Source organism: Pyrus communis, chromosome 4 (genome assembly GCF_963583255.1).
Source record: "Pyrus communis chromosome 4, drPyrComm1.1, whole genome shotgun sequence".
Taxonomy (NCBI): domain Eukaryota; kingdom Viridiplantae; phylum Streptophyta; class Magnoliopsida; order Rosales; family Rosaceae; genus Pyrus; species Pyrus communis.
In genome coordinates, this window is record NC_084806.1 from 18,073,687 (window position 1) to 18,086,625 (window position 12,939).

Sequence of the window (12,939 nt, forward strand, 5' to 3'; positions counted from 1 at the left end):
TTTTTAAAACACTTTCGAGCAGACTATCTAACATTGTAGTGATGGATATTTTGGATAAAAATCATAAGCTTTCAGTTCAATTTGGGAAAAGAAAAAAAAACTTACAAGGTGAACTCATTCGGGACAGTGTTTAACTTTTACATGATATAATGATATATTTTTTTTTAAAATACCGTAAATTGGGACAATTTCTTAATCTTGGGACAAAAATAGGACAAATCGGCCATGACACACCCCGACCGAAGTCGAGGCATGCTGGCCAACACCCGAAGGTGACGTAACCATAAAGGAAAGTGATGCAGAAAAATATGGATAAATTTAAATTGAACTAGGATTTATTTAAGCTAATAAAGTGTGTGCAAAGTAATGGGAAGAACCCATAAAACACAAATGTTCTGAGCATAAACGACATAGGTAGGCAGTCGAAACTAGTTAAGTACTTAATACACAACAAGAACAGCTCCTACATTTAATTATAGATATGTCAGAACCGTCAGAGATTCCTCGTATGCCACAAAGAGTTCAGCTATCTAAGACCTGGATGGGCGAAAAATAGAAGGGTGAGTAGGCAAAAACAAGGGTTTATAAAACACATTTATTTTCTGAACATACTAACCCCTCGCTGTAAAACATGTATAGTTTCCAGAAAATCATACTACGTATAAGTATGAAATCAAATGCAAATCAACAATAATTCCAGAAATATGCCAATCACAATATCTCAACAATAGCATAAGAAAATTAGATGCTCGTTGATCTATGTTAGCACACAAGTCGGAGTCGCCTAATGCAACTTGTACGACTGAATTGATGGTCATCAATCTATGCTAGCACACAAGTCAGAGTTTCCTAATGCAACCTATACGATAGGACTTGATGTAATCATAATATACGCTCTAGTGCTACAATCATGTGAAAACTGAGGCTATTCGCGGTCACATACGAGTCGGAGTTGCCTATTGCAACCTGTATGGCAAGATGTTGGAGTTGCCGATTACAACCTGTACAACATGACTGGCACCTACTTGGATACAAAGCGAGCGTGCGGTGTGGATGTGAACATACAAGTGAAAGACTGCCCTGGCCTCGCGTGAGCACTAACATCGGGTGCAACAATGATGAACAAACTACATAAATATAAGCATGCCATAACGATTCAATAATTCTAGTCAACATAATAAACTTACATGCGCATCCCGTAGTATTATTTTAGCATTTCACAATAGTACAACATTTCTTATAACATTATTTAATCATGGCATAATAGGAATGAATCAATTCAAAAGCATTTGTGGAATTTATAAAACTTTATATATCATATATATATATATATAAACAAATGCTCACTCACTAGTACGTGGTCGGATTGTAGCCTCCTTGCCTTACTTGACCTTGTACTTCTTCAGGATAATTTTCTCCTATATGTGAAATAACTAAAATAAATAATTAATTAACACATACACAAAGAGGCTAGGAAAAACCCCCATAATTTGCTCAAACACAGGGAGAATATACAAAAATGTTCTACTTGACGTCACGGACCCGTGCACATCAAGCACATGCTAGCTAAAAGCCAAACGCGACCTCATGCGCCGCCCAGCCCATGACATAGTAACGAAACCTAACGGCGTCAGGATATTCTGTCAACTTTGACGGAATATTATGCTTCTTCTTTGGTGACTTCTGTCGTCCGCCGCCGTCTGGTTTTGGCAAAAACTGGAAAAAGTCGCCCGTTTTTGGAAAAATTTTCAAAACTTCAAAACGTGTCCATTTCTCAACCATTTTTAATGCACTTTATATGGAATTGAAGCTCTTGAGGAGTAGAACAAGATTGTACCTTTCAAAATGCCAAAAGGTGGATAGAAGTAGCTTGAAAAAGCCTCGAAAGGTTCAGACTTATTTTCTTCGCCTCGAAACTGTGTGTTTCCACGTCAACTCGACTTCAAACTTAGGCTATTGACTCGATGGAGTTGTGTGGAAGCTTCCAAACGTCCCAAAATCTTGTAACTCGACTAGGAACACATCGGGGAAAACTCGTTCGAGTCGGAGATTTCGAGTGGGTGTTCAAAACTCAACCATTTCACGATTGATTTGTAGGATTGGGTTTGTGAGGATGAGACGAGTGTGATGGTGGAAATTTTAGGCTTGATCCGTGGAGTTTGATGGTTGTTCTTAGTTGTTGCAAAAAATAGAGAGTCTCGGGATAGAGAGATAAAGAGAATAAGAGAGAGAGAAAGAATATGAGTTTTGATTGGTTGAGAAGAAGAAAAATTTGATTGGGTGCAATAATGTGGGAAAGGAATTGATTGGTGTGAGGCAAAAGGGCACGTGTCTTATTTTTAAAAGAAGAAGAAGGGGATAAGATTTTCAGATTTTATACAGTAAGTCATACATCAAAAATTTGTCTCCTTATCAATAACAGTGTCTCCCACACTGATAAATTAACACATGCGTGTACCAAATTTTTCCATTGTTAGCGTACGTTAACTGTGCATAACTTTTTCGTTACAACTCTGATTTAGGTCTAACTCCCGCTCACGTATTCGTAACAACGAGTATTATTTAATTACGATAACGAGAAAAATAATTTAAGAATCGAATAACTACGTCAACGTCAGGTTCCATTTTTGCCAAAAAGAGCATAAATGTCAATTTACACACGTGGGGAGAAAGTTACATGAAAAATTAGGGATGGGTCGTCACAAGCCATGCACACCATGCACAAACAGAAATTACTAAAATACCCACATATAAATGGGTTATTTGCTCCCATTTTCTGATTTTTCTCTCTCTACTCTATCTTTCCATCCTTCTCTTTCTTCTGTCGCTCTCTCCCTATCTTACTATGCACACACGATGCACTGTCATCCCGACCAACACCATCCAAATCGAAGCCACCATCAATTTCATCTCGTTCTCACGAGTCCCCATGTCACGCATCTTGTCCCCAATCGTTGGAATCGAAACTCAAGCAGGCCACGAATTTTCTAGCCATTTTCCGGCAACACGACAAACAACCGAGGCTCGAGACTACCACCATTGGACTCGCATCAAGGGTGGGAACAAAGCACAGTCAATAAATGTTGGTGTTTTGCTTGATGAATTTTTCAAGATTTGCTCACTATATGTACACAACATGCACATGATATGCTCACAGAACTGAGTCAACCCAAAAACCCAAATGAATTAATAATTAGAAGTTAAATTAGGGTTTCTGTTTCATGTTTAAATTAGGGTTTGTGTTTCATGTTGGGGCCTATGGGTTGTGGAATAAATTTCAAGTTTTGACATGCTACAAAATTGGGAATGAACAATTTATGGTTCAAGTGTCCAATTGCAGAAATTTGTGAAATTTTTTCCATAACGTGCATGGCTAACTTCATAAAAAAATTCCAACTCCAAAAACCTAGAGCTCATAGCTCTTATTTTGAAATCAGAAAAATGATGTCATCACCTGCGATGTCACCCCTATACACACTATATGCACACCACATGCACATCCTATGTACATTACATGCACATGATATGCACTTAATTGGGGATCGAGCAATGAGCTTCTTTTCACATTAATAAGAAACTTTAACGGCAACCTATTGGTATTATGCATATAATTAAAAAATAATTGTTACATATATAAGGTTACAGTGGTAGTTTGAGAAGTCTTGTTACATATATCAATCACCGCTGAACCGTGCATGTGGAAAACATGATACTCGTTGTCGTTATTTCATGGACATGCATGATCCTTAACATCCTCTAAGCTTTTTCTTAAAAAAAAAAAAAAAAAAAAAAAAAAAAAATCGCCAAGGCCAACTACGTTGTGGTCATACTCGCTAAATTCCGAGGCATAATATACGTGCATCATAACTAGTGAAACATTCCCGCTTCTCATATTAAGATGTAGCCATGCACACCACATGCACATTACGAAAAAAATTTCAAAAATTTCTGCAATTGGACACTTGAACCAGAAATTGTTCCATCCCAGTTTTGTAGCATGTCAAAACTTGAAATTTATTCCACAACCCGTAGGCCCCAACATGAAATACAAACCTTAATTTAACTTCTAAGTATTAATTCATTTGGGTTTTTGGGTTAACTCAGATCTGTGAGCATATTATGTGCATGTCGTGTACATACAGTGGACAAATCCTGAAAAATTCATCAAACAAAACACCAACATTTAATGCTTGGGCTTTGTTCCCACCCTCGATGTGAGTCCAATGGTGGTGGTGTCGAGCCTCGATTGTTTGCCGTGTTGCCAGAAAATGGCCGGAAAACTCGCGGCCTGCTTGAGTTTCGATCCCAATGATCGGGGATGAGATTTGATATGGCTAGGTGTTTTGGACTCGTGAGGACGAGATGAATTTGGTGGTGGCTTCGATTTGGACAGTGTTGGTCGGGATGACAATGCACTGTGTGTGCATAGTGAGAAGGGGAGAGAGAGTGCATGAGGGAGAAAGCGAGAGAAGAGAGAGAGAGATAGAGGGAGAGAGACTAGAGAGAGAAAAATCAGAAATGGGAGAAATAACCCATTTATATACAAGGGTAATTAAGTCATTTCAAAGTGTAGAAAAATCGTACTTCTATTTTATTTTTGTGCATATTTCTATCCTAAGATTAAGGAACTGTTCTATTTTTGGGTATTTCCCTATTTTTTTGTCAAGTGATAGAACTTTTATTAAGTTCTTTTTTTTTTAATACATCGATATTTTTACACTAGGGGGAGGAGGAGTTTGGTTAAGCCACACAATGGCAGCCTAATTTGGTATCGAATTTGCCATCCACGAGATTCGAACCTAAGACCTCTCATTTTTAAGTGAAGAGGAATAAAAATTCTGGAAAACGCATACCGCAACCACTAGCATGCACATTAGCTTAGTCACATTAAGTAGGAAAACCAAATACAAAGTACAAAAATGATGTCCTCACATCTAGGGGTGGGTTCGGTTCCGTTCGGTTCGGTTTTTTGCGAAAATCGGAAACCGAACCGAAATTACTGTTCGGTTTGGTTCGGTTTTCTATCGGTTTGTGTTCGGTTCGGTTTGTATTTGGTTCGGTTTTCTCGGTTCGGTTTTTTTTTTTTTTTTTTTTTTTTTTTTCAATCACGATTCACGATTTTATTTATTTGCCGATTTTATTAAAACCCCACTTGCACATTGTAAATTGGAACAACCCCATGTCAGAAATTGGGTCTGAAATCAAAAGGGTTGCTCCAAAACATTCAATTATTGGTGTTTTTTCAGTGTGGCATTTTATCCAACACATTGAGATCTTTGGAGCTCTAACTAATGGACTAAAAGGAAGAGGACCCATTGAAAGGATGATTTTTTTAATTGGAGATTTGGGAGGATTGTTTTTTACCTTGATTGTAGGGTCGGTTGAATCATCAAGGACTTGGATCACGAGACGATCGGACGGCCATGAAAGTCCACATGCAGCTCCAATGGAGACCTTGTAGACCTGCCCAAAAAGCACCACACTTTAAGGCTTTTCATTTGGTTTTTTCACAAACCCAGAAAATAAAAATGGCAAAAAACAAAGAGAATTTGATAGCAACAAAAACAAGCATATATATGACATATATGTGTGTAAGAATATACCTCTCTTTCATTGAACATGGGGATTTGGATGAGAACAGGAGGAAAATTGGAGCTTCCCAGTTCAAGGTCATCCTGAATGGGCTCGTATTTGTAGCGTTGCTCTGGTTTTTTCCAGAAGAGTTTGACGAGAACGATGACTACTCCCATATAAACCCTCTCAAAGAAGAGCATGAGAGACATGGCCAATGAGACATAGACCCCAACTGTGAGCAGAGGGACTATCAATGGCGCTTTGATTAGCTCCCATATCAGCCCAATTTGCCCTGCAAATTCATATGTCCCTCTCTGAAACGTTTCTGGTATCAGAATTTGGGTTATGGTATCAGCCATTGTACCCACTTCACACTCTCTCTCCTCTCTCTCTCTCTCTAGAAAAGAACGGGACAGAGATACTAATGAACAAACTGGTTGTTCAGATCTCTCTCTCTCTCTTGCTTTTGTATGAAATGTGAGCAATGTGAATGTGGCTCAAGGTTTTATATGGGGAAAAATAAAACAATGGGCCGGAAAATCCTTTGATTTCAGGAAAAAACCCAGAGAGGGAATTAACAAGTCACAAAAATACAGATTGGCTCTCTCTCTTTCTCTCTTCACTCAGAAGTAGAAGCCCAGAAGGCCAGATTCACGACAAAGAATAATTACTCAAATATTACAAATTTACAATTTATGAATTCTGAATCTGCATGCAATTTTAATGATTGGTAATTTGGTAAGCAGAAGCAGAAGCAGAAGCCCAGAAGGCCAGATTCGGTAAGCACTAAGCAGAAGCAGTCAAGCAGAAGCCCAGAATCGAATATCGATATTCGATAAGCAGAAGCAGAAGCCCAGATATGAGAGTACGAGACCAACCTTTTGCAGTCTCACGGCGAGATCAAAGACTGGCGCTGGCGGCGACTGGCGAGGGCAAGGTGTGACCGTGTGAGAGATTGAGACAATTTAAGAGTGAGAAAGGTCCGCCAGTCGCGAACTCGATGTCGCCTGGGATTCAAGACTGAGAGAGACAGAGAGTTTGAGAGATACAGAGAGTGATTGAAGTTGAAGTCTTGAAGACCGAGAGAGAGAAGAGGCTAACCTTTTGCTGTCGACTGTCGAGACTTGAAAACGGCAAGAAAAATCTGACGGCGAGATGAGAGAGAGTGACTGACGACGAGGGCGAGGTGTGAGAGATTGAGAGTGAAAAGGGTCGCGTCGTTGCGAGTCGCCTGAGAGATTGAGAGAGACAGAGCGAGAGAGAGATGAGGCTCAGGGCCTCAGGCTGCGAGAGACTGCGAGAGGGTTACTACTGGGTTTAGGCCCCTAGGCCTAGGGTTCATGAAAGAACTCTGAAGAAGAAGAACTGAAGGCAGGGAAGGGAAGTAGGGAACGAGATAAAAGAGGCTTAAGGGTTAGGGTTACAACAACTTACACCGGCGGCTTTAGTTACAGGGTTGTTATTTGTTAAGGCTTAAGGGTTTTGTTAAAAAGATTAAAAAATTAAAAATAACCTCACAAATCCTGGAGGCATGAGGGTTCGAACCCATGCCTCCAGCTTGTAAAGTTTCATTGAAACCAACTTGGCAACAGGTTCTGTTTTGTTATGATTGTATGACTAAACTATTTATAAATATTCAAAAAAAATTATGTATATATATATCGGTTCGGTTTCCGAGCCTCAAAAACCGAAACCGAACTGGTCAGATTCGGTTCGGTTCGGTTTGACAATTTCGGTTCGGTTTTTTTGCAGTTCGGTTTTTTTCAGCCTCGGTCCGGTTCGGTTGTCGATTTTTTTCGGTTTTCGGTTTTTTGAACCCACCCCTACTCACATCTACTATCATGCTTTTGTTTTGTTTTGTTTTATTTTTGTTTTTTTTTTTTTGGGTTAAACGATAGATTTTATTAGATTAGGTGTTAAATTAATCACCGATGAGATTCAAACTCACACCGTCATACAAGGACTTAACTTCTTTCTACAAAGTGCCACTTGCTATTATCATGCATATTAGCTTTGTGAAAAAAAATGTCGTAACTGTTGAACAATAAATTGTACCAGCAATAATCCGATATCAATGAGCACAACTAAAAGGTAAGTACTTGCACGGTGGCATTGGCTCTTTTGGGAATATTTTTCTTTCCAATCAATCAGGGAAACACAGTAGACAAGTCTCTTTCAAGCAAATCTTCTTTTAATTCTGTTATATATATGCTTAATCCTTTAATTTTCGATAAAATGTGCACTTAAATTGAATGAAAATGATAAATTTTTAAGGAAGTAATATTCCAGCCGATTAATAAGGCGATGATCGATGATAAGGATAAATATTTTATGTCAGGAAAAGAATTAACAGGATATGCACTCATCAATCATAATAACTTTAACGTACTCAATTTTGTTGTAGAAAAGTAACACGTGGTTGATCAGTTCAATGCTTACTAAAAGACTCCTAAACAAACAGTAGCAACATTAAATAGATAATTCTTAATACCTAGTGTATAATAAATCATGAACAACTAATATCAAGAAATACTTAAAACAGTCTGTGAGTCTTCCCGATCAATTAATATCAAGAGTACTTAACAGTATGTGAGTCTTTCCGATTTCATAAGAGGATTACCGTGACGAAGCCACTAATTGGTCGCTAGTTCAAAAAAATAAAAATAAATAAATAACAGTCCGTTACAATTCTTTTTATTGAATCTAGTTATGAATTATCCCACTCTAGCAAAAAAACTAATGGATGAATTATCACTCACTAACATAGCATATATACATGTTTCTTAATGTCATTGAATATGGTGGAGAAAGTTCGAATGAGCCGCTGTTTCTCAGCCTCGATTCACAGTGCTTTTCTGTCGAAAACAACACCGTTTAGTTAGATATTAGAGCTCGTCGAAGAGCTTTCCAAAAACACCAAGATGATCTGCCTCACTCTTAAAGTTCTTTTACTTTGATCGATTAAAAGGCCTAACAAGATTTGATAAGGCCACATTTGTGCACCTTGTCCTTGTGCGGTTACATCAATGAATATAGTACTATTCTCGAAAAATAATAAATTTAAAAGCAGGTGTTTTTTTTTTTTGAGATGAAGGGATAGTACTAGGGGAAGGGGGAGTTCAACTAAGTCATACAATGGACAACCTAATTTGGTATTGAATTCGCCATCCACGAGATTCGAACCTAAGACCTCTCACTTCCAAATGAAAAGGAATACCACCAGACTGTAGTACTAAGTAACAGTTTTATTATAATATTAAAAACTAATACAAACATCAACTAGGACATTTTGGATAAAATCCAAGAGGCCCTCAATTCAAATAAACTTCAACAAACCATAAAACGTCAACTTGGCCAAACTAGTTGCTACCGTATCAATTCCATGTGAAAGAGTCAAACACTTTTCGTTTTGGAACTTGAGAAATTTTGTGCACAAAAATAGCAATATAACGAACATGAAGGCACTCTTTAACAACGAGCAGTGCTGATTCCGAAGAGGAACTAACTAGTGTCCATGCCAACATGAATTTTGTGCTTAACACCATTAGGGAAACCACCAGAAACAATAAAGTATACCTAGGAGAACCAGACAACACACGAACACAAAATTAAAATAATCAGTAGAAGATACTCACAAATTACCTTACCAAAGAGGCTATTATGGACGAAAATACTAAAATAAAAAACAAAACTGCGACAGTCCAATGAGAAGAGAAAGGAGGAAGGCTAGGAGAACGGGAGAAAGGATGCCACATGCTCAAAATCGAAACAAGGGGCCATCAGCTATGGACTTTTTAGATCTAGGATTTTGGTATAAAGCCACCCTTTCAGTAAAAAAAGGAAGGTCATTTTATTTATAGATGAAACAACATTTTATTAGAAAAATACCATACAAGACATCTAAAGACATCAAAAACACTATCTCTTAGTACTACAGTCTAGTGATATTTTTCTCTACTTGTAAGTAAGAGGTCCTAGGTTCGACGCTCGTGGATGGCGATGGCAATACGAAATTAGACTATCCCATTGTGTGGTTTAGTTCAACTTTTTCATCCCCTTTAGTGTAAATATATCATCATAATTTAAATAAAATAAAAATAAAAAAGAACGTAAATATATCATCATAATTTAAATAAAATAAAAATAAAAAAGAACATCAAAGACACGAAGAAACAAAGCCAAAAAGGAAAACCATCCACATCATAACATATAAGCAAGACCCAAACTTGACCCGTACAACTCGCAGTAACCAAAACCCTGATTTAACTCATAACCCTAGGCCTTTTGCCACCACAAATTGAAGTTGCGCTGCTATATAATTCATCGCATCTCGCTATAAAGAATATATGGAATAATTGAGGGATTTTGGACTTTAACTTGTTCATAAATGATCCAGTTGCACATAAGAGCAAATAATAATCTTAATTTGACATACTAAGCGAAAAGCACATGAGTATATCGTAACAGAGTCCTTCAAATATGTGGTGCATTGAAGTATAACGAAAACAAAAGATACTAGAGAGAGAGAATCATTAGTGGACTTGTCATGAAGGAGGAGCACAAAATTAGCGGTGGGAACTCCGACCTAAGCATGGCCAAGTTTTTAAGAAAAGGGTACGACATTCATTAATGATAGGAATACATACAAACTTTGAGAATAACATGCATATAATAGGCTTTGATAAAAATATTGCAGGGAATTTCAAACCGGATGAATTGAAAAAAAAGAGTGTTCCGCACCAAACAAATTAGGAATTACTATCCTCAACGAGAAGATCCACAATTACATCGGGAGGTTCTTCAAACCAATAAGCATGGCTAAGATTAAATCACTAAAAATTATAACAAACAAGAAGAAAAGAAATAAACGGTCTAAAATAGCCTATTCTTGAAAACTTAATAACTTTAGAATTTAAAACCATGACACCTTCTTACACATTTGTGGGAACAGTTACAACAGCACTTATTTGACCTCAAAAGTGCATATCCAACATCACACAGCAATAAAACACAAATGGCACATCATGATATGGCATCAAACATGTTACAAGATAATAATAACATATAATTACTTTGTCATCTCACTTATGACTTACTGTATGTCAACCCGAACTTGAAGTCTCCAATGTTACAGTTTAATCACAGTAACTCCACCTCTTTTCCATCTGCAAGTCAAGCAGAAAAACATTTCAATTTTCCCAGCCATAATTTTAGAAAATCTCAATTAAATAAAATATATAATACTTAAACAGAAATAAAGAAATTGACAATTTGTAAACCAATTGATTATTGAGGATGATAACTGTTCGAGTTGTTTGTGCGGGACCTTTTTTTTTTATTTCTTCGGCCGAGTTGAAATTCTAGCAAGATTTTTATCGAGACTCATGTATGCACATTATTCTCTTATTTGTACATATTCTCTTCCAATCAATGAATAATGTACTTTTCTTCTTCTTCTTCTTCTTCTTCTTCAAAAAAAAAAAAAAAAAAAAAAAAAGAATGACAATAACTGAATAACCGTATTGTGTTCAAGGTTTAATTTTTTTTTCTTCCCATTAAGAAATCAAATAATTGATGAAAAGTAGGAAAGTTATAGAGCTTGCTATCACGATGAAGATTATAATTGTGTGACAGTAGAGATGGCAATTAGCCAAGTAGTTTGGTATATAGAATGGCAGTCTAATTACCATACTGAATGCATAAGGCACATATATACAGCTACTAACCAAAATCACAATTATGTGAGTTTTATACTAAACTAGCCTCTCCGCACGCGCTTACGCGCATGCGGTAAGTATTTTTGCATCACGGGCGCTACGTGCCTCAAAAATGGGTTGATTTAGATATTCTTATATTTCTTAAGTGATTACTAAAAGTAAATAGGATCTCGTTGCCAAATGAGATAGCCTCGTCCAACTATTTAGGCAAAAACTTAAAATGTAGTCAAATTCGGGAAACTCTCTCAAAAGCGAGAGTAAATTCTTCCCTCTAAATCGCAAATGAAGTGCGTGCAGAGACTCTCATTGTTTTTTGCCCCAAACTGTATTGCTTTTTTTTTTTTTTTTTTTGTCAAATGATAGATTTTATTAAATGTTAGATGAGCCACCGACAGAGTTCGAACCCACACAGTCATGCAAATGCTCAAAACCTTTCCACTACTGTGGTTAATAGCCACTTGCATGACTGTATTGTACATTGCCAAAAACATATTTGTATATACATCATTGTTATTAAACATATGGTGTAACAGAAAACAAAAACAAAAACAAAAAAAATCAATCTGAACATATGAAGACAATTAACAATGTTGTTATATAAAAAGAAATTAAGAAAAAGCAGTCAAAAGTGAGAGCCATAACTAAAATTTAATAGATTCGCAAGTTGCCTCATAGACGATCAAACTTCTCTAATTACTATTTCAATTCCCCGCAAAGTGAGCATAATCCTGAATGAGAAAACTAAATTCCATTAAATAACAGTTAATAAGTAGCCACAACGAATTGAAGTTTTAATCAAATAATTAACTTGATTAAACAACCAAGTCATCTCCTTTTTGCCTCACAAACATAGGCTGATGAAGCTAGCCAGTGGGGACGATTTGGTTAAGCGTAATAGCCTTTATGCGCATAAATATCTTTTCCAAAACACCTAAATATATTTTTTAAAATGAATAAATCCAATGCTTATGCCACAGGAAGCTGGTAGAAGAAATAAAAACGTGTAAATTCATAAATCAAAGTTTTAACTCAATCAAATATTATTTCAATGAAAGTTGTAAACTGCAAATAAAGCCATTTTAACAAACATTTGACTACCTGCAATGTAGACAAAGAAATCTGATACTCATAGTACATAACTGCTCTATTTATCTCTGCAAATGACAAATAATAAAATGGAAAACTGAAGTATACCGTGGCTAGTTATTATTTTGGGTCGCCATCTCCACTTGCACTTAATAAAAAGGATGAAGTGTGTGAAGGCTAAATTGGAGGCTTATCTTGAGTTCTTGAGTTGGCACTGGCGGCCGTCGACCACACCTCCTAACCTGTAACGTGCTAAAGCTATCGGTTCAACAGAGAGTGTTTAAATCTTATATCACTGCCGACGACACATTATAATGTCAAGCACATATTTTGTGTTTATAGATAATAGAATTTTACACTATGAAGTAGTTATTTTTCATTTTCAGAACAAAATTAGGAATTGAACATAAATATTAACATCAACACATTATACAGAAGTCCGCAATGACAATTAATTAGTCATGCAAACCTTTTTAAAGCAATCGCGATTCTCATCTCTATTTGAATACAACACCATTGAGCTCAGGTTCTCAATTTTCTTAGCTTGCTGTTGCACCATGTT